The 22,095-nt window shown below is 36.1% G+C and overlaps 1 long non-coding RNA gene across 7 annotated transcripts in view; it reads left to right on the top strand.

The window, feature by feature from the left end:
• LOC135281132 (uncharacterized) overlaps positions 1–22,095 on the top strand; it is an 86,276-nt gene that overhangs the window by 32,631 nt on the left and 31,550 nt on the right. For 5 of the 7 annotated variants that reach the window (XR_010347885.1, XR_010347886.1, XR_010347887.1 and 2 more), the window contains 6 exons: positions 1,404–1,519; positions 1,975–2,066; positions 12,536–12,634; positions 14,875–15,196; positions 15,770–15,960; positions 17,148–17,291. This is a non-coding gene — a long non-coding RNA (uncharacterized LOC135281132). The remainder of the gene's footprint in view (positions 1–1,403; positions 1,520–1,974; positions 2,067–12,535; positions 12,635–14,874; positions 15,197–15,769; positions 15,961–17,147; positions 17,292–22,095) is intronic. The other 2 variants (XR_010347883.1, XR_010347882.1) reach the window with 2 other exon arrangements.

Below are 22,095 nucleotides of genomic sequence, written 5' to 3'. Positions count from 1 at the left end.
TAATGTTAAAATCCAATAGTACCAACAATGCAGAAAATTATTTTTTTGCTAGTCTGTAACATTCATGCAACTCACAGTTGTGGTGTACAAATGATTCTCCAGGTATAAGGACCAAACCAAGTCTTGGGGTAAGCTGTTCATGATACTGGCTGAAAGTTTTTTTGCCTACATTGTCTTATCTGTTGTCTAAAATTTGAATTATTTACTCTGAAGGAAGATGTCAGTTTTACAGGTTCATAATCAGCCTGCAAAAGCATTTTCTTTTTAACTTCATTTGAAAGAAAATGAAGTTATTTGAAGAAAAATATAGTAGTGTGGCTATATCACAAAGCTCATTCACAAGTGTGCTGAAAGAACACAGGCTATTGGTGCATGTCTTGAGAGAAAAATGTGGGTAGGTGAAAGCTGCTGCTTCATTCACTAGACCACTTACGTGGGAACTTGAGTGGTAACATGATTTTTTTCTGAAAAAAAAGAGGTTATGTAAGCTCATTTAAAATAATGTAAATTGTGAGCAAGTAATTATTTTCCCCCTTTAATGTAAGTAAATTATTTAATAACTGTGTCTTCAGAGAATGAGTTGAGGGCTTTTAGAACTAGGAAGCTTAGTCCAAAGTAAAAGAAAACTACTAATTCTATTTTTAACAGAGACTACTCTTATGATTTCTGTAGGTTATCAGCCCTGAAACTCATTCAGATGTTTTGGTGTGCAATGGAATGCATGAAATAAATTATGAAACTGATATAAAAGGGAAACTTGTAGAGAGTTTAGGAAATTTGTGCTCATTTTTTTCCACAATAAGTTAATATATTGGTGGTGGTTAAGGAAACTAGCTGAAACAACAGAAAGATTCCATTTCAGAGTAAATAAATCCGCAAAACTCCAGAGAAAGGTAGACATCAGGCAGAGTTATAGGAACTCACTGTCACACTAGAGTCAGTATTTTGTGACAAATGTAAGATGAATTCACTAAGCATGCTATTTGTAAGAATTTATAAGAAATTTTGTATTTACTCAAAGCCCAGTTGGATTGGATATTTAATGTATTTGAACTCCTAATGAGGTCAAAATGAGGTAATGAATCTCCTTGATAAGCATGAGTATATACACATGCTTTCACAAATATTGCTGAGCCAGAGAGCTTTGCTTCTTAGCTAATGAATCATAAAATGATTTGAATTAGTATTATTATTTAAAGATCCTGCAGTCCAACTCCCTTCTATGGGCTAGATTGGTTACTCAACCTGACCTTGAGCTCTTCCAGGGACAAGGCATCCACTGGGCAACAACTTCTCTGGGCAACCTGTTCCAGTGTCTCACAGAAGTGTTTCTCTTCCTTAGAGCAAATCTAAGTCTATCCCCATTCACTTTAAATTAGTTGTCTTTTGTCTTGTCACTGCAGACTCTGACATAAGTGGTGACATAACTTGGAGGAGGATTGTTCCTTGATGTGGCTGGGCACTGAGATGAGGCTGACTGCCTGGTAACCCCCATGGCGATCCTTATCTTTTAAAATGGGTGAGATATTCCCACTTTTCCACTTTTACTGGGACTTTGCCTGATGGCCTTGAGTTTTCAAATATGATGGAGAAATCCTTCTCAACTACATCAGCCAATTCTTTCAGGATGCATCTCATCAGCTCAATCATGTAATTAAGCTGTCAGTGGAATGAATTGAAATGTGTGAGCATTAATGGAGTTGAAAATAGAACAAAAATTTTAGAGGATGTTCCTTCTCAGCCTGTCTTTGTCTGTGCTATCTTGCCTTCCTCTTGGTTTCAGGTTGTCTTTCAGTATCTTTCAAGAGCATTAATAAATGTACTGTACTGAAAATTTTTAAAGTAAACAAGCCCCCACAATCTCTTCAAATCTACCAAATGTATTTCATGATGCTAAACCATTTATAGCTGCTGGAATGCATTTTTCCTAATGGTATTAAACTGATTTATCTGCATCTACTTCTATGAACACAGGCTATGAGTTCCAAAGTGCCTACTTTCTATACCAAGAGTGATTCATGCTGCCTCTAAGACTTGTGTATGTGGTTCCAGAAGATCATCGTCAGGTATGTTGGGCTGAAATAACGGCTCTGACACAGTTTTATCACTGTGATGCCAATAAGAACAGGATAAGAGTATGTATGTCTGTCTTTTCCAAATGTACCATTTCCTGGTCAATAATGTATCTGCTATAAGTGAAAACACTCATTTGGCCACCGTAATGTTTTTATCTGGAACTCAATCTTGTGGCAAATAAACCCAAGATTAGGAGTCTCTGCAGAGATACCACAGCACCTATTTACAAGCTCTTTCAATTGCACAATTTACTCCTTGGTGAAAGCTTTCTTCTGCATTACTTGTTTATCACTGTGATATTGCAATAATCATCCCTGCACTGTGAACTGAATTAATTGGTATTTCTCAACCACAAATGCAATCCAAGCAATTGTTTTTGTAATTAAACTCAGTTTCCAGTTTACTTTACTTTGCTTACATTATCTGGTTAGGCAATCATTGTCTGGAACATAATAAAATAATCTAAATTACTGTTCTTGTAAGAATAAGCCAAACAATAATTAATAAGCCATTGCTTCCTTAGGGACCTTCTTTGAAGATTTCAATGAAAAATTAGAGAAAACAAAGAGAAGTCAATAGACGATGGGAATTGTGTTGCCATAAAGGCATATTTGATCACTTCTTTTCATTTGAAGTGCTTAGGGAATATTAAAGAATTAAATAAAATAAAAAAAAAACTAAAAGGTTTTCTATGGCAGGGAAGCCTTTGAGACAAAAGTGTAATGAATCACATGAGGAATATTGTTCAAGTGCAGTTCCTGTTCTTGGAACTGAACGAGTTAGACCTCTACAAAACTGTGGTGTTAAGTGTGTATGCTTTTGTGTACATGTGTGTGTGCCTTTTTTTTTTTATTCAGAGTATTATGGGCATAGTTAAACTAGATTAGCAGCATTCTGCACTGTAATCCATAGCAGACTTGTGAGAGTAAATACACAAACAAGAGCCTGCAGCCAGGCTTGCTGCCACAGACAGGTATACACTACTGGCTGGTTTTGAGGTAGTCACTAGAAAGATTGATTTCTGCTCCTAAATGAGGCCTTTAAATCCCTTGCTTTGAAAATAGTGACACCTCTGCAAACAAATTAAAAAAACCTCAAAAACCAACAAACAGCAAGAGATGCTAACCCTTCTCTAAAGCTGACTGCAAAACCATTTCATACTAGTAATGCTTCCGTGTTTCGAGTAGACTTCACTGATTGTCATGATTGAAAAGATGGCGCCTTTACTTGCTGCATACTCCACCTGTATGGAAACAAGTTAAAAATGTTCTGTGCCTCATTATTTCCCAAATACATTTGCCTTTCCCCTGAGAGCAATGGCAAACTCCTGAAGATTACCTCGGTAAATTGTTGGATGCCACTGTTCATGTAGGAAGGAAATATGCTTTAAAAATGCCTTGCCCCCATCTTCCCTCACAAATCTTTTTGTGCATTGCTGGTTTTTGCTATGAACTCCTCAGTGAAGGGCTATCTTTTCCTGCATTCCTGGAAAACTGTTAGTATATTCTGTGAAATACTATGGACAAATAACACAAGTGTTGTGTTAACTGAATAGCTGCTAACACTGAATAGCTGCTATTTTTAAAAAGGTCTAATGTCTTATTGCAAAATATATTGCTTTATCCAGCAAACTTCGACCTGGAGTGGGCTATTTGTGTATTTTATAAATATTTTTGTCCCAAACAAAGCTGTTAGAGTTCCTTTAGAATGTAAGAAGACATAAGGATGTAGTTTAAATTGCTGCCAATTATACTGAGATGGAGAAGAGTTGTGGAAAATCTTAATTTTCTGGAGATGGTTAGACTTGGATGCACCAAATACTACTTGCAAGGGGATTTTAAACATTTAAGTGTCCAACAGATACTGTGTCAGAAAGGAAGCACTATAAATTCTTAGATTCAATGCACAGTCTATGATCTGTGTGGAATGAAACAATAAAACTAGTGCTGTTATTACTAGGAGAATGAATGTAGATGTAGAAAGCAAAATCTCCTAAAACCAAATGTCCAAGTTCAGCAATATGCTGAATTATACGTGATGCATGCTACATGTGAGGCAGCTAAAGAAGATCTTAAACCAAAAGAATTGTACAAATGATTTTCAGTAATTTACAGGTATCTGTCCTTTCTTAATGGACATAGCACTTGTGTTCAGAAAATACATGTAACTAATGAGTTTACTGACCTGCAGGAAGGAGCATGATTGTAACTACCTTTATAGATGTACACTAAATTGTTTACTGGCTCACCTTCTTAATGACTTTTAAATTTGTTTTAAGACACAAAGCATGATTATTCAAAATTATTTAGATAACTAGAACATTTCAAGACCATAAAATTCAGATGTATTCCTGTGGTTTTGCTTATGGCACCCAAAACAATGACAATGTATTTCACATCCTAGTTAAAACCATAGAATGAAGAAATATATCTGAATTCTTCAAATGCTGTAGCAAAATTTCCTGTAATTATTCTTTCGTCTCTACAATTGGAGGACTTAAATTTACCTCTTAAATTTTCCCTATTTACCCTAGGCAAGCATTCAAAATTTGTGTTATTTTTTATTAGCTGTTTAACTTGATGTAGTGCCTGCAGTCTACTGTATTGTACCTAACAATACCCAATGTAACTTGGACCATCTGGTAAATGTGCTCAAAGAAGGGTCAGGCCTAAAATAGGTAAGTTTGCAAATGAAAGGTTCTCATGGGAGCTCATGAAGCTCCAGATTTAGACAATGCTGTGTTTCATTAGCAAAAACTTGAAATAATCTCCAGCTTTGTAATGGAAACTAAGAGAATATAAGAGAAAGCAGTAACATTCAGCTTCAGATCCCATTCTGGCTTGATTACAGCCTGTCTTTGGGCTTAGAATGGGTTGTTTTGGTTTTAGGTTGTTGATTCATGGTTCTGAAGAATCTTTTTTTTTTTCTTTTTTATTTTTCTTTTTTCTTTTGGGGACACTACATTGGTGAGTGTAGAAACATATGCAGGTTTAGGCTGTGAACAAAGGTGTTACAATGACAAGTTTACAAGTTTGAGGGGAGAAGTATGAGTCTGAAAATATCTGTTTCACAGGCTTGCTCTCAAGCTAAAGTCTGCCAATTTTCAAAAAAGTCTTATGGAGATTTGGATCCTGTTGATTCTAGGCCTGCCAGAACTTTTACTGCTCTTGCATGTATAGAGATAATAAAAAAAAAAATTGACCTTTTCTTTCCCCCAAAAATGCTATGGAAAGAATTGTATTAACAGAAATATTAGGTTTAAGGTGTTGGTCTTTTTTTTTTTTAATCAATGTGGTTTATTCTGCACAAATTTCTAGAATAGCATTTCACTTTTGGGCTATAGTGTTTGTGACTTGCACAATATTGAAGCAGTGATAGGTTGTGCAAGAGATCTGAAGATTAAGCCCTTTTTAAACTTGGTATATAAATGAAAATACCATTTCCAATGTAAAACTGGAATCTAAACTCAAAGACCAGATGCTGGTCTGTAATGCTCTCAAAACATCAAAGAATGGAAGCTGATATAGATGACGTATAGAAATGAATACAGATTGAAGGCTAGTGCTGAAAACCAATTCTTCCTATATTGTGCAACCAGTGTGCAAAATATTAGAATGATCTTTGGGATTAATAAATAAAATAACAGTGCCTTTCTGTCTGACCTTAGAAGAATCTAGAATACAAAAATTACTGTGGGTTAAATCTTTTTTTTCTTAGACTTGTATAATTCCATTAACCCTGTGGGGTAGAACAGGATATAGGTTAAGCAGTTCCAGAATTTATTTTTGCTTCTCCTTTGGGTTACTTAGAACTCTCATCAGAGGTATTCTGTGTTTATTTCTTTCCTTCCTACAGCAAATGGGCAGGGATTAGAGGGAAATTTTGCTTTACTTTACCTGCTACTCATTAACCAAGCAGCTGAGATACTGAAAGTGCACTGTAATTGCTGATAGTGAGGAATTACTGCCTCTCTCCCCAAAGACAGGAGAGAGCTTTTAATTGTGTATCTGAAGTACTTTTTCTTTCTTTAACAACATTGATTATGTATCTTTTCAGAATTGTAACAAAAAACCTGCCAGTTTTCTGTGGTACTTCACAAAAAAAGTACTTAAAAAAAAGAGAATATTTTCTTCTAGTTTTTGTTGCCTTAATGGCCTGAAAATATCATGTGCACATGTGCAGGATGGAGCTGAATTTCTTTTTTTTCCCCAGTGAACTCGTTATGACACTTTTCTTTGTAGAATTATAAATACTGGCAGTTATTTCTTCAGTCAATTAAAGTTCTTATAGTTGTTCCCAGCTTTGCTCTAATGCCATGTGTATATCTTTTAAGCAAAATGTACTCTGTACTAAATGACTTTGTTTAGAGTGTTTCTAATAGAAATGTCCCTGCCACATGTATCTGCTTGGTCTGTGTAATCTCTTGTAGAATGTTTTCTGGCATTGAACTGACTGTATGTTTAAGCAAACATACTTCAGTTTTGCATCTCTGCTAGTAATTAATGTAACTTGGGGTATCCCCAGTTAATTATGGGGACAACCAAGTTTTATGGAGATATCTGCAATCATGCATTTGGTTGTATATAATATTTAAAAAAACATTACAGAAAACCCTTTGAAGTTATGTGGGTGTGGTGAAATATCTGTTTTCCTTTTTTAAATTGTTCTAATTTGGGGCTAAATGTCAGGTCCCCTTGATATTTGTGAGAACATTCATGTTGAATTGGACAGAAATAGTGCTTAGATGAAACTGAGTCAGCTTCCAAGGTATTTCCCTTATTCTCTGTGCCTACTGTTTTAACAGACAACATTGGATTTTAAGGGTATTGTGGAGTATCAAGCCATGCAGGTAAACTGAAGTAGTTCAGGGAAGCAGAATGTAACCCTTCAATCACTCAAATTCTGTTTTGAAAGCACAGGCAGGGTTTGGGTGTAATAATGACCTTGAAGCAGTGCTCAGCACAGGGAAGGTGTAGTGCTTCAAAATCCAGTTTCCCTGAAGTCAATGAAAATCTTCACAGACTGCAAGGTAGGGCAATGGTAATCTAGGACTCCTCTTCTGTGGATCATCATGTGTAGTATGGATATGTGTGTACAATCAGACACATATATTTATAAATAGATATATAGATAAAATGTTTGTATGCAAATATGTAGTAAGGAGGAAGAGAGATGTTCCTTAGCCTGCTTCACAGAGAGGCTTCATTTCTTTCCTAATAAAACGCGCTTTATTCACATGCAAGCCAGGAGAAACAAAGTGTCCTTTCCTAATCCTGCAGTTTTGTTATTGGTTTTCTCACCTCATGTGTGAGTGGAATTGAGGTTGTCACCTCATTGTGGTCAGTTCCACACCTTTTTCAGAGTAAACAGCATGCAAACTTGTATAAGCAGCATCTGAGCCAAGGCCCTTTTATAAACCAAACTTTAATTTGTTATTGTTCTGGCATGTAGGAATGTGTGTGAGAGACCATGTGGGCTGGCTGTGGAAGGCACTATAAAAACTAACAGTGGAATGTTCATCTGGAGATGTTCTGTGTTATTTATGAAAACTTGGGGCCCAATCCTGCCACCTTCTCTCACGCTAAGCATCCCACTGAGGTCAACCAGTGATTGCACCTCTTTAAGAATAATATATGTGCATAAAACTTTACTGGATTGGATATATGGATGGAATTTTCAAACTTCAGAGAAACCATGTCTGCTGACATCCATTGGATGGTGAAATTTTTGCCTTTGAAAATAAATAAAACTAAATTGATATGACCTGAAGAGGAAAAAATCCTTTGTATTTTGTTATATATTCTGTTTTAGAGGTGTTCACTAGAAGAACTTAATAGTGAACACCTCTAGTGTGGGATTTACCAAAGAAATGCCATGGTGAGAAGTGGGTTGCACTGTTCTCCTTGTGTCTAGTCCTTGGTAAAACATCAAATAAAATTGAAAGTGGAACATAAGTTGACAAAAAGCGAAATTCTCTGCTGAACAATGCAGACAAGCCAGGGTAACAATTAATGTTTGAAAACTATATAAGTAAAGATAAGTTTGTAATTTGTGAATAATGTAACCATATTTATTCTGAAGACTAATTTGTGTCAACTAAATATGATCGTCAGTTTAGAAACTATAGGGATATTCCCTCATTTTCTAGCTTCACCTTCAGACAAGCAGATCTAGAGAAGTGGTTTTGACTCCTTTTCCAAAAAGTTGAGCTTTCTTTTGTTTCAGGGCACATATGTCATTGTTTTGGGTTTTTTCCTGCTGCTTGAACATCAGTCTTTCTTTTTGTGAAATACTTTATATATGGCCTAAGACCTATAGCTATTATAGGTATAAAACAAAACTAATTTTAGTAAATCCATTGAGACATATGGTAAAAAATTCCATTGACAGCATGATAAATGTGTCTTGTATTTGGCATAGCTTTAACATACCACTTTTTATTATTTTTCCAAAACAATCTCTCACATAAGTAGGGCTGTAATCTAAGATTGTTTGCAATGGGGAAGTGTGAACTGATCACAACATGCAAACAGGACTGGCTGCAGTCTGGAGCTGACAGTAATACTGTCTTTGAAGCTACCGTGTTTGTTTTGAGGCCTTGCCCCGGGGACAGTATGAATTTGGTAAAAGAATTTGTTACCTTCCCAAAACTGCTGCCTCTGACAACTAAAGGTGCAAAATTCTCCCTGCTGGTTCTGAATTCTGGCTCCCCATGTAGTATCACATTGCATTAGTGGCCAAACAACAGTCAAGAGCAGTTGTCATTCAATATAAGACACATTTTGAAATAATTCAGATTTGGAACTGATTTCAAAGGCAGTTAGATTTCTATAAGGCATTCATTAAAAAATTGCCAAACACAAACAACTAGTTTGAATGCTGAACCAATTGTTTATGTACATAGACTGTATATTGAAACGGTTTTAAATTTGAACCAGTTCATATTACGCAGAATCAATTTGGTAAAGGTATCAAACACATAACTGCTTCATTAAACAAGGCATTTTCCCTGCCACTTGCTGCCTTGCCACTATTGTATCTATAAATCATCTGAAAATAGTTTTCATATCACTGTATGATACAGCATTCCACTGGAGGTAAGAGTGAATGTAGTCCTCTGTGTTCCACATCATGCATAACAGGCTGTAGCAAACTAATTTTATGCACTTCTCTTCTGCTCTCTGTATAAAGGAAAAATTTTATGTGCCCTTTCATAGCAAGGAGGATGTTTGAGCCCATCCCTGGGCTCTGCTAAGTGTGTGTTTGTATATTTCCCCAGTATTTTTATTTACACAAAAACTGTCCAGGATTTGGATACCTTGAGTGGCTTGAGAATCCATAAACAATGAGCTTAACTTTTAGTGTTTAACTGTTAAACATCTATACTATGAAAAACTTTCCTTAAATTTTGATGAGCTTTAAGGATAAGTTACATCTGGTCTAATGTTTTTGGTTTCCTGGTGTCAGGATTCCTCACATCATCCCAATGAGAAACCTCACTTGGGATGAGATGGAGGCAGCTCTGTGCAAATGGTGGCAGTGACCTCTGTGTCTAAGCACTACCTCTGACCCTGGCCAGATCAGCACAATGGTGCAAAGAAGTTTTCTGTGACCCATCTGCTTGCAAGTGGATGGAAGGAGGTGTCTATTATGTATCCTCCCTGCTTTGGCCCTCCTCACCTTCAGTAAATCATAGAAAACAATCTGCCATTATTTTTTCCATCTTGGAGGGAGATTGTGGGGTGTTTGCAATGGAAAGAGCCTCATGATCTAGACTGGGGGCTTCAGTTGCAACTTCTTACCTTATTAAAAGGGATATTTTTTTCCTTGATGAAGAAGATGAAGCAAAACAAATCACTTTGCATGTAATAAACCACAGTGAAGTTAAGGGGAGGAAAAATTACAAGCCATGATAAATGTCAGCAGTCAATATTGTTTCTCTTTACAGAACCATAAACAAAATCATGCAACTAGTCTCTAAAAGGTCTCGATGACAGCTCTGGTAAATTTAAGCAATCTGGCTACAAAGATGAATAGTATTTTCCTGTTGCACATTCTCTCTCTCTCCCTGAAACTATTTAAATCTAATTAACCTAGTGTCAAACTCTCTGATTTCACTCCAATGTTCTAACACAGGACCTTAAACAATGTTGATGTTTTTTAATACCAACTTCTCTTAAAATATTTGGTTTTAACATTTATCCTTTTATTTGCCTGTGTACCAAAATAAATTATTACCTCAGTTATATGGCTATGACACTGAATCAGATGGTACCCACAGAAGAAAAACAGTTTTTTCTCTAGTACAGCAAGCATGTGTATACAATGGCTGTCTTGCTCTGGCTCAGCTTGGATATTAGCAACTCTTGTTTTTGCCAGTATTTCATTTCCTTCCACTGCATGAAATTTCACTTCAGTAAAGCTAGTAAAAATTTTGTTATTAAGTTCAGTAAAGAAAAATTTCTACGTACCTCTAGCTACGAAGTATTCATTTTCTGGATTTGTATAGGAATTCCCAGAATGACTGCCTATCTTCTCCTGCAGTACTGACAATGGACTAAATTTTCTGCTGCCCGTAACCAAGGGGTCAGGAGAGTTGCCCTGGGTGCACCTGGCTTCAACATTTAGATAATTGATATTAAATTGGTTTTGTATCTGTTACTTCTTTGGGTTGGGATAAAGAGGATTTTATTCCCTTGCCCAGTTTAGTTTGATTTTTAAGCTTTGAAAGTAAGAATAGTATAAAGATAACTGGATTTCCAAATTGTTCAATTTTGTTAAGTAAAGCCTTGAAGTTGCTGGGCTTTTAGGCCAAATACCATAAAGGACTGAGAAACCCATAGTTATCTGCTTTGAAAATCTTTTGTTGACAGAACAAGCACAAAACATCTGCAGCTCTTGTTCAAATTACTACATACCTACATAACTCTTTTGAAGGAATCAGTAATTAATTTCTTAATTCCCTAATGAGTAAAAAAACCCAACAAAAACTGCAAAGAAAACATCCTACAAGTATTAGATGTTGGAAACAAAAAAGTCTGTAACAAAGGTATATTCTAGTGGGGTCCATGTGAATTCAAAATTCACACAAAACATCATTTTAGGGACTATTGTTGGGGCTACCTCCACTTCTTTGAATGAGGAACAATAAATTGAAAATATTTTTGAGCAGTAACTTAGTGGGAGAGATGCATGCTACTTAAGCATTCATGTACAATTTAACAATGTAGGGAGTATCTGTTTCAAACATATTCTCTTTTGAAGGGAGCTGAAGTCTTGCACCTATTTTCCAGTTCATGTAAAGTATATGCTCATCAATCCCCTCCTTTACCAAGGGGATCTATGCTGTAAATTCCTGAAATAGCTATGAGCAGCCCTCTGCACTGTCCATGTTATGTGCAAGTGGGCTGGCAGTGAAGTACAGGCTTGTCAGCTGATCCACAGAGGTAAAAAATAAAAAATTCAGATACTGCAGTCCTAAGAAGCACCTTATGCTATGAGCCACTACTTTTGATATACATTTTTCCCAGCATTTGTCCTCCGACAAACTCTTAAGTTTCAAGCCACTGGTATAAATTTTAATTACTTTTGAGTGTATTATTTGAAAATTTATTACTTTAAGATGTCCATTATCCTATTATTAAGAGAATTCTGTTAATTATCTAATTGATTTGGTTGATGGATTTGGCTCTGCTTCTCTAAGTTGTGTCCTGGCATCTGAACCCTTGGGAGTGTCATCCACAATGTTATTTTATCTGATGGTCACAACTTATCTACAATGATATTTGTTTACTTGTTATAGGTACAAATTGGTAGTGCTGGCATCTAATGATTTTGGCAAAGATTTTACTGGTCAGACAAGGATGGCAGAACAAGTTTCTCCTGTGAAAGTACAGTTGCACTTAAAAAATAAAATTTTGTACTGTAAAGATAGTGAACAAGGCAGTTCAGCTCTCCTACATGACCTTTCCAAGAGATACCTAACAGCATTTGATTCCTTGGGATTTTATTTGGGTTTGCTATAGTGTGCCATCCTCTGAAAGTTTATTTAAATGCATTTGAGCATTTCTGAATGCAGGATTTACTTGATCAGTACCTTTTAAGACTTCTTCAAGGGCTCAAAACTAGATTCTTTCCAGGATGGTCCCAAAAAAGACATTTTACTTGACCTGCTTCTGCTTAGGCGGGACACCAACATAAAGGACTTCTGTTTGCTGTCTCCTGCCTTAATACAGTGCAGCCCAGGGCAATTGAAATTTGTAGTGAATGTATTATGTACATCTAAGTTCAGCCTTGCATTATTTATTTATTTGTTGGCAAATGATTGTTCAATTATTTTCAGTGCAAAAAACGCATTGTCACATCCTGCTTCAGAAGGATGTTCTGTTTTTTAAGGGACCTTATGCCAGTCTATTTCTTCATTCTAAGACTGAGCCCTGCCCTGTGATTTCTGTTACAGCATACCTGTCAGAATTCATAGCTGAGAAGAGCTACAGTAAAGGAAAGCACTTGCATAACTGGACAAATAATGTCACATCCTTTGCTATCAAAGTTTGAGGTAAGATCTGTGTCCTGTGGAACAGAAAAAGTGCCTCTAGTCATGTCTTGTTTAACTTATTTTTTCTAACTTTTTTCTCTGATTTTCTACATCTGGTACCTTTTGTAAAGATGACCACCTGCTCTTATAGACCAAACCAGCTGTTTAACAATGTTGTATTGTTGAGATAAGGGATTTTTTTATTTCTCTGAAGTGCTTAACAATTTTTAGCCTCTGATGTTCTTTAAGGTTCAAGTGCTTTTGAAGCTAAGGCATATTGCAGATACAGCATGTGATGGAATAAGTGAACATAGAATGCACTTTAGTCTCTGTTTGATCTCTCTAGATGCTGATAATTGGTGGTGGCGTTGCGGGCTGACTGCAGCAGTAGCTGCCAAAGCAATGGAAATTGCTGTCAGGGGATTTGATACCAGGTGGAGTAAGAAAATATGGCTTAGAATCTAGAACACTGTTAACACTTTATAAAACATTCTGGTTAAAGTTCTGCTTTGCTTTGCACCGAAGCAAAACATTGTCATTCAAAAATAATCTGGAAGTTTCTTTCTGTCATGGGCCTACCAGGAATTTTAGTTACTTCATTGCTAATTAGCACAAAATTCAAATTATTGATTTCAATATCCAGAAAAAGAGAACATACTTCCCAGGTCCAGCTTAAGAAAAGCATTATCTTCCCCCTTCCTTCCTAGACTCAACTTTCCTGTTTTCCCTGTATATTATACCCAGTCTATCCCAGTCCCTTTGAATGTGGGGTTGTGTGCAGCTGTTTGACCCCCACCCCTCGTGGCTGTCCCTACTCCAGCATGGGTCATCCCTGGGCTCCTGTTCCTCACCTAGAGAACTCCCCATGGTAAGCAGTGCTGGCTTCCAGGAGGGCCTCTCCAGCTCCCTGTCAGCTCAGCACTCCGTGTGTCCCTCTGTATCTCTTCCCATCTCCTGCCTCAGGAGCTGACGTGTGTGAGCAGGGCTGCCCTGTGCTGCTGGCAGCTTTTGGAGGGTGAGAGGCTGTTTATGTGGGATTTGGAGCCAGCTGGAGCTGGATGGCAGAGGCACTGCTCACACATGAACACATTAGGCCCTCAAGTATACCAGGGGTGATTTGCCTGGTACAGTGTTTAAAAGTGGTACTTGTATTAGTTCAGGTCTTATTCCAGATAAGATTCTACTTATGGCATTGGAGAGCTCAAACATGCTAAAGTCCCTATTGGCATAAAATGCTTAGTCAAATGTGCATGTATCTAGGTATTTACTAAAAACTATTAGTAAGTAATGGCTTAATGATTATTTTACCTGTTATAAATCAGTGATTTGGAGTATTTGCTTTGCTAATGATTTCCTAGTAATTTTCGATTCAGACTCAAAGTAATTAATATTTTATATTTACTTCTGAAAGCACCTATGTGTATGACATACCTCCCTATTTACCCTCTCTCGTAAGACTTACCATTTCTAATAAGAGTTATTAAACTTGTTTGGTTTGCTGTCTTAAACGTGAAATTGGGGAAGAAATCTTCAATTCTAAGCAGTAGGAGTATGATGGAATCAATGAAAGAATGATCAGTATTTATATGGAGCTGAGGTTTAGGAGTAAGTAGAAATTACTCAGCCTGCAGAATTTGACATCTTTCAGGTGTAGATTATACACCAGTATTTAGGAATAACTGATATGCAGGGAAAACACAAATAACATTACTTTGCTCTAACAAATGAAAAAGTAATCAACATTGCAGTAATAAAGATTGTCTTTCCTTGAAGTCACTGCAACTCTGTCAGGGAGTTCTTACAAAAGTGTTATGGGGTAATAAAGCAAAGCCTTTAATAAGTAATAAAACCACAAATTGGAATATTAGAGATAATTCTGTCTGTTTTATGCACTGTGACTTTTATAAGCATGGGAACAGCTTTTTAAACAACAACATCCATAAATGCTTTTAAACTAATTCCTTCATTAACAAGAATTTTGTGTTCAATTCAAGATATAGGAAAAGAAAAACCAATTCAGAGATTTGAATTTTCACTATTTTCACAATTGTAAAGTAGTGGTATAGAACAGTTTTTAATATTAATGGTAGATTTTATGGGATTACCATTAAAATGAATATAAATTTTAGATGAGGACTACATTCCAGTGTGACATGGAAAAGCAAAGTCATACGAAATATGACGCTACTATCTTCTAAAGGTGCATCTATATGTTTGTAAAGACCCATCAGCTGAAGCAGTTTAAAATGCTGTCATTTCAGTATTTGTGAATTTACCCAAGAAGGATAATTCTCATCAGGAACCAACCTGGGCCGTGGGCTATGAAACAGAATTATTGCTGCCACTGTCCCCCAGGTAGCAGATCCCTGCAATGGCCTGTTCTGGAGAGCCAGCTAGAGTATTTCAATTTTACCTTGTATTGATGACTTCTGGGGCTGCCATTCTTCATGATGATGTTGATTTACTCCAGCATGTGTATGGAAGCCAACATGTCTGACTTCATATGAGATAAACCGTCAAGTTTAATGTCCAGATTGCTATCCTGGAATGAAAGAAGCAAGGACATAGGGTACGGTGTCCAAGGTCAGAATTCAATGTAAATTGTTTTCAGAGCATGGCATTAGGATTTTGTTTGGGGCTTTTTTAAATGTTCTGCTTGCATAATAATACTAAGGGATGTTAGAGACGTGGTATTAATCCAGATGTACTTGCAAGGAATTTAAGTTTTGAAGGTATCACTATCTTCCTCCTTGGGATTGTCTGGAGTGCAGTTAATCTGTGAAACACATTGTGCAATGTGATTCTTATCAGACAATCATGAGGTGTTTTTTCATTTGAAGAAGTACTTGATTTCTTATTCTCAAAAATAAGCACCATATGGTTTTGTAACCAGTTCCCTGACTGGCCTCCCAGCTCATTTAATCTCTGGCTTCCTGACAAAATTGCTGAATTTCTTTGGTCATGCATCAGAGTAAGCTATTAGTTTTATACAGAAACCTTAACTTGTAAAAGAAAGCTTTAGTAACTCATGTCTGTAGTAATATGCAAATTTGATTTACTAGCATGTATAAAGCAAGCATCAGATCTGTGGAGAACATGTGAAAAGTTTCCAACACATGAAAGCTTTGACAACTATTTATTTTGCTTTCTCATCAGGGTGTGGTGAACACTGGTTACAAGGACTTGCCAAGTAGAATGGCTACTCAAGCCAGTAGCCTTTTTTCCAACAACATCTTGAAATTATTAAAGCTGTTTCTCCTGAGAAAGAATATTTTCACTTTGAACAAAAGGACGATTTAGATTATAGGGCTATTGATCATGTCATTAGAAGAATTTGGGTAATAAAGGTAAGTTTCAACACTAAAACATTTTTGATAAAAAACATATAAAATGTGTTGTCTGAAAGCAGTAATTTTGTTAGGGAATTTAGTCATTCTGAGGAAATGTTATCATTCAATGTCTACATGAAAATGTTGGGAAGGGAATTTCTTGCTGGTTTCAAGCAGTAAAATATGGGGCAAAAATACTTATAAAAATGTCAATACTCTAAAATTACTTCTGTCCTTTGAACTCATATTTTAAAAGGATGTGTTTTGAGAATCAGCCCATCCCCTGAGCTACTGAGCTCTGCCTTAGCAATAGAACTTCAAGTGCTAGAGTTTATGGACTCAAATGAGCAGGTATTGAACACAGGAGCTGATAAATAGGAATAGGTGAGCTGTGTGTGATGCACAAAAGGACTTCAAGTGCAAGTACTTCAAAGGCCAAATTATCTGGTGACACTTTACTACATCTTTGCCCCAAGGTCAGGAGAGGTGGAGCATTGCTAAAGATACAGTGATTTTCTGCTAGAACAACCTGAGAATATGTTTAGACCCTGATATGACATCGTTAAGCTATACCCTGTGTAGTTTCTGTTGTAATAACAGCAGCCCTCATGCCTTCCTATAGCCTTCAGCCCATTCTTTTGGAGGAGAAAAGGAACTAAATTTACAGTTAAATTAGGAGACAGCCTTAAGGTCTGTAAAAACTGATATTACTTGTGTGCTGACTGCAATTTTCTGTATGCAAGATGTTTCTTGAGATAAACTGTTTCTTTTTCAGTCAAGTTTATTTTGGATGTAGTTAAAAAGAAAAATTAATTTCTGTAGTTGTGGTGAATTGAAGATTGACAGGAATCCATATTTGCCTGCAGGTAGCATTAGACCAAAGTACAGACATGCAAAGCATCTAGATATTGGCAGACTGGAATTACTTTTCAGCTAAGGAAGTGTTTGTAAAGAGAAGCATATTCATGTTAAGCTTTTAAGGAACACAGTCTAGGATTTAGCTATGTTATCTTTTTAAAGTGTTTTTCTCTGCTTTTTTTGTGTTTGCTTTGATTTTTTCTTGAATTTTTTGTTTGATTTTTGTTCTTCCCTCTTCAGTGGTAAGTGTATTACATCTGAAATCTATCAGGCCAAAACTGGTTTAGTAGGAACACAAAATCGTTTCCTACAACTGACTGCATTTAGTGGTTGGTGCTATTTTGCAGATCAAGGGTTATAGTAATCAGTAAAAGGTAAAGGCCAAATCCCATTCTATTTACTCATGTGAGTAATTCCAATGATTTCAGAAGGACAAAGAAGTCATCATGACAGAGCTTTGCTGAAACAGCCAGCCCATAATATAAAGAAAGGTAAGATACAGTAGGAATCCATCATAATGATTATCTTTTCTGCAACAGGAAAGTGTAAAGCATTATTTCAATAATCTTTGCCAGGGACAACACTCTTTTCTATTGAAAAAAAAGATCAGCACAATTTCAGGAAGAGTCATATCCTTATAATCGAGGAAAATTATGAACACAATTGGAGTTTATGTAAGAGGTACAAGAAAATTTATCTATATTTCTTGTTAGCAGTTGGCATTTTGATGATGAGCGATGCTAGGGATAATTATGTAAAAATAAAGTGAGCTTCTGAAAGGTACTGTGGACTAACATTGAAAAGCCACAGATAGTGGTAAGTCAGGTTTGCTAACGTGTCCTGTTGATTTCCAATTAAATAAAAGGCTAAAGATTCACTTTTCAGGGTCCTTGGTGAATCACCACATGCCTTTTGTTACCAATAAATTTACTCTGATATTAATTATGTATGAAATAAAGAGCCAGTATAGTATAGGTTAGGAACCCAACCCAGGGCCAATTGAAATGAACATAGGCTGTTCTGATAAGCTTTTGGATCAGGGCCTGTGTATACTGCATAACTCCAGATGTCATTATCTGTGCTGAAATATATGTATGGAATGGATAAATGAATCATATAGCAAGGTTTTGATTATGTTCAAGCGTATTCCTCTCATAAACAAGATTGTTATGCACTTCACATTAAAAATAATGATGGAATGAAAGAATAATGCAAATTATAAGAGAAAAGGATATGTATAGCCCAGCTTTTCGAGGGTTCGCTACCTTAAAGACTGCTGTTCAAGTTGAATGAGTAACAGTAGAAATATCTATTAGTTCAAGGAAGGCAAATTCTGGAAGTATGAAAAGTTGATTTTAAAGGAGGAAAGCAGAGAAGTAAGTCTGTTTCCCTCATTCTTTAACCAAACTTTTTACAGTAGCTGAAAGTCCTCCCTTACTGTCTTCTCTTAGGGTCATGGACTTACCATGTTTTGTCCAAAGTATCATCCTTGTTTTAAGATCTCTTCTCTTTGATTAACAGTGGGCAATTTTGTATATGTGTTTTAAAGTTTTTGTTAAAAACTTTCTTAAATGACAGTACAACTGAAAATTAAACTGTCATTTCTCAGAGTGAGATTGGACTATCTTGCTATTTTAGGCTTTGTCTTGATCAGAGAAATTAATTCTGTACAATGATTTGCTCAGAGCTTACTTGGGTGTATTGAACAAAACCTTGTGAGAGTGATGACAAAATATGGCTCCAAGTAGAATATCATATTATCTTGGATTAATGAAATGATCTGGTCTTTTCCTAAAGAGGGTAAAACATTTCCTCAAACCACTAACACATATGGTCAAAGAGACTAGAACTGGAAGCAATAATATTTTCTCCCAAGGAAGTGTTGTTGAACTCTTTGTGTGGTCTGCATCTTTTAACAACGTTCAGATGCTACACTGTGGTCTTTATTTCTACTAATGCAGTAAAGGTTGTGAAAAGCCACTGGGGAATTTATGACATATTTGATTTTGGAGTTTTTTTGGTGAACAATTTCTCCATATTTGCCCAAGTGGAATATTTTTTATTTCATAAATTTAGTTTGGCAGTCCCATGTGCATCTGCTGAATCCTGTGGTACACGCTTTGTTGTCACGTTGGCCAAGAGTCTCTTATTCCAAAATTAATTTTCTGGCAAAAACAATGTACACAAGATATGCATGCAAAAGCATGAGCAGGAATGGGTGTCTGTGACAACTTCTGTGGAAGACGGGTTTGGGTTCTACGTCTGTTTTTATTTTATGATTAATAAAGAAAAATGCTTTTTTACTCTAAGTGCATAATTTTTTTCTTTATAGGTTTGGCAGATATTTTAGGACTGATGCTTCTCTCTCCCAATTCTTTTTAAAACCAAATAGTGAGCAGATTTATTCTTGCTTGGAGTAGTGGTTATCACTCTACCCAGGGAGTCACACCTGGCCTTCCTTTGCCTCTCATAGCAGAAACTGTATTTATTATTTCCAAGTGTATAGTCTGCCTTCTTCTCTAGTATGCTTCTCTGTGGCATATTTGAGTTCAATTTCATTAAAAGGGACCTATAGGAAATGAAAACAAGGTTAATGACTTCTCCAAAATGAATTACAAATGAGATTACAATTTTAGTTCCTGCCTCAAAACTTTTACCCCTGGCACTAACTGATTTTTTTCATATTTACTTTAAATTTGTGATGCATATTCAAAGATCTACTGGCAACCAAATCATCATATAGGAATGCCAACAATAGCATCAACTTCATGTTTATACCCATTGTCTTTACAGTAAATATATGTAATTTTGTGAGTAATGACAAAAGAAGAAAAAGTTTAACGGAATTAATGGAATAGTGAGAAGTGATGATAAATTTTGATGCAACCTCAGGTATCTGTATCCTTTGCTTTTCCCTCTCCATAGGACCAGCTCCTTTCTGCCTGATTAATCCAAAAAAGAATCCATCTCCCAAATAAGGGAGAGTGTTTCATCAGTTGATGAAGCTACTAGGTTAAATCTTACATTCAGGGATGGGTTTGTCATGCTGATCAGCACTCCACACTTACCTGTCTGTTATTTGAGCAGATGGAACAGATTTTTATAAGCTAACTAGCTGGTTTCTGAGTCATAATTTGTGGTGAAAAAAGGGACCCTGAATCACAATTTAATATTTTCAGTGATTAAAGATAAGCAACTTCATTTTAGCATTTCTCTAAAATACTCCCCAAAACTGCATGTGGAGACGAAGTCTGCAACTACAAAAAAGAAGGAGTTGGGAAACCTATGGAACAGATAGATCTTGCAGCAGCAGGATTGATTCTGTTTATTGAAATATGAAAGACTATTGACACGTTAAAGAGATTATGGGGTAGTTTTCAAAACACAAGACTGGGAAAAGCAGATGAGTTAGATATCATAATCTAGCATGAAGTTCTGTAGCTCTCAATGTAAAACAAAGGTAGAATTTGTTCAATAGCTAAAAAACCCAAAGCTAGTAGGGTGGTCTTGGCTAGCAAAATGAGTAATATGAGCAAGTAAAGAGCTGGATCCTGAGTGAAATATTAGTGCTGCAAGCAGCGAGGAACAAGGTTTGTGTGCAGAATCAGGCCCTCTTGAAAAACAGCCTTCTAGGAAAGCCATTCACTTATATGGGCAAATATTTGTCATCCTTCTTCATTAGACCATGGAATCTGGCATCCCTAGGGCCAAGGAAACAATTTTATAGCCTTTTTGTTTTCTACTGTCCTTATTTGAGCATATTCCTTTGACTGTGCTATGTTTCATTCAAGAGAAAACAGCTTTGCATTTCCAAGTCTATAATATTCAGTCAGTTACAAAAGCAGCAGTACTCGTCAAAGAACTTAATTCATTTGCTCAGGTACCAATCTCTAGCTACATCAGAGTTTATCAGGAGACAATTTTTACTTTTATTTTCTCCTTTAAAATCCATCCTCTGATGCATTTATTTGCTATTTTTTAATCCATATCCAGATGCATGTGTTGTTGAAAACTTATTAAAACTGAGATATTTCTTATTAGAGAAATATTTTTAGAGAAAGATGTGGCATTCATCTTTACTAAATACAGAGAAAGGATGTATTTTGGGAAGACAACAATCTGATAGTAATCAGACCTGAACTGTTTTTTACCTGCCCTTAAGGCTTCCAACATCCTAGAAAATTGTTCAGCACTTACTCTGGAAGAAATGAGGTGTTGAATTTCATTAAGCCTTTAAAATTTTTCAAACGTTACCATCACTGGAAAAAATCTAATGGATGTCCTGGGACTTGTCAGAAGGTTACATAAGGTGTAAAAATCACCAAAGCTAACTTTTTTCAGTTGTCTTACAAATAATTACTTGAGAGGTGTTCTGGGAAATTTCTGTTGCTTCTTGTGTTGAATCCTTTCCACAGACCATAGTGAAAGCCACGGTGATACAATCATACAGCTACTCTGTTTAACCCCAGATTTCCTCAGGGTACAATAGCTGTAAACCTGCTCCATCTCAGGATTGTTCCTATCCTTAATGTGACAGTTTCCCTTCTCTCAGCTTGAAGCCCTTGGGCTTAGACTCCTGAAAAGCCCATAAATATTTCTTGCAGATACCAGCCAACACATGGTCTTTGGCCTTTGCAAATGTTTCAAGAATGCTGTTGAATGGTTATGATTTGAGCATCATGGATTTTTCTGACTATATTGTTTTGGATCATACTTTCAACTCCTTCAGTGATGTAGGTTAAAAGACAGTTTATTATTTAAAATTTTCACCATGTGCTCTTCAAATATCAAAAGGATGACTGCATGTTTACTAAATGAGGTCATGTAGGAATTTTAGAGAATTTTTTATATCAAAATATCTAAAATCAAAATGTGAGAGAATCAGAACTTCATATTTACCTTGATAAAATATAAAAATTCTACTCATGAAGAATATAATGGTCAAAACATTTTTAAATGCACGCAGGGCATCTAGCAAAGGTATTTTTTTCATCTTTCAGCTTGAACTAATGTGCTAAGGATTTTTCTATAAGGGCAGAGTATCAAGAAATAAGCATGAAAACCATAAAGACTAAGGCAGTAATTGAGGCATTTTTAACTAATATTAGAAAACAATACATCAGTGTTGATGATAATTGAAAACATGTACTCAAATATATGTCAATGGATCCTGGAGCTGAATTGCTGGGATGCTAATTAGTTTCATAGTTGCTCGCTGAATTAGTATCATAAAAAATACAGAAACCAGAAAATGTTGAGAGGAGTGTGCAGAAGTCTAATAATCAAAAACGGATA

Source organism: Passer domesticus, chromosome 14, assembly GCF_036417665.1.
Source record: "Passer domesticus isolate bPasDom1 chromosome 14, bPasDom1.hap1, whole genome shotgun sequence".
NCBI lineage: Eukaryota > Metazoa > Chordata > Aves > Passeriformes > Passeridae > Passer > Passer domesticus.
Note: the sequence above shows the minus strand (reverse complement) of the source record. Positions and strands in the feature narration are given on the sequence as shown.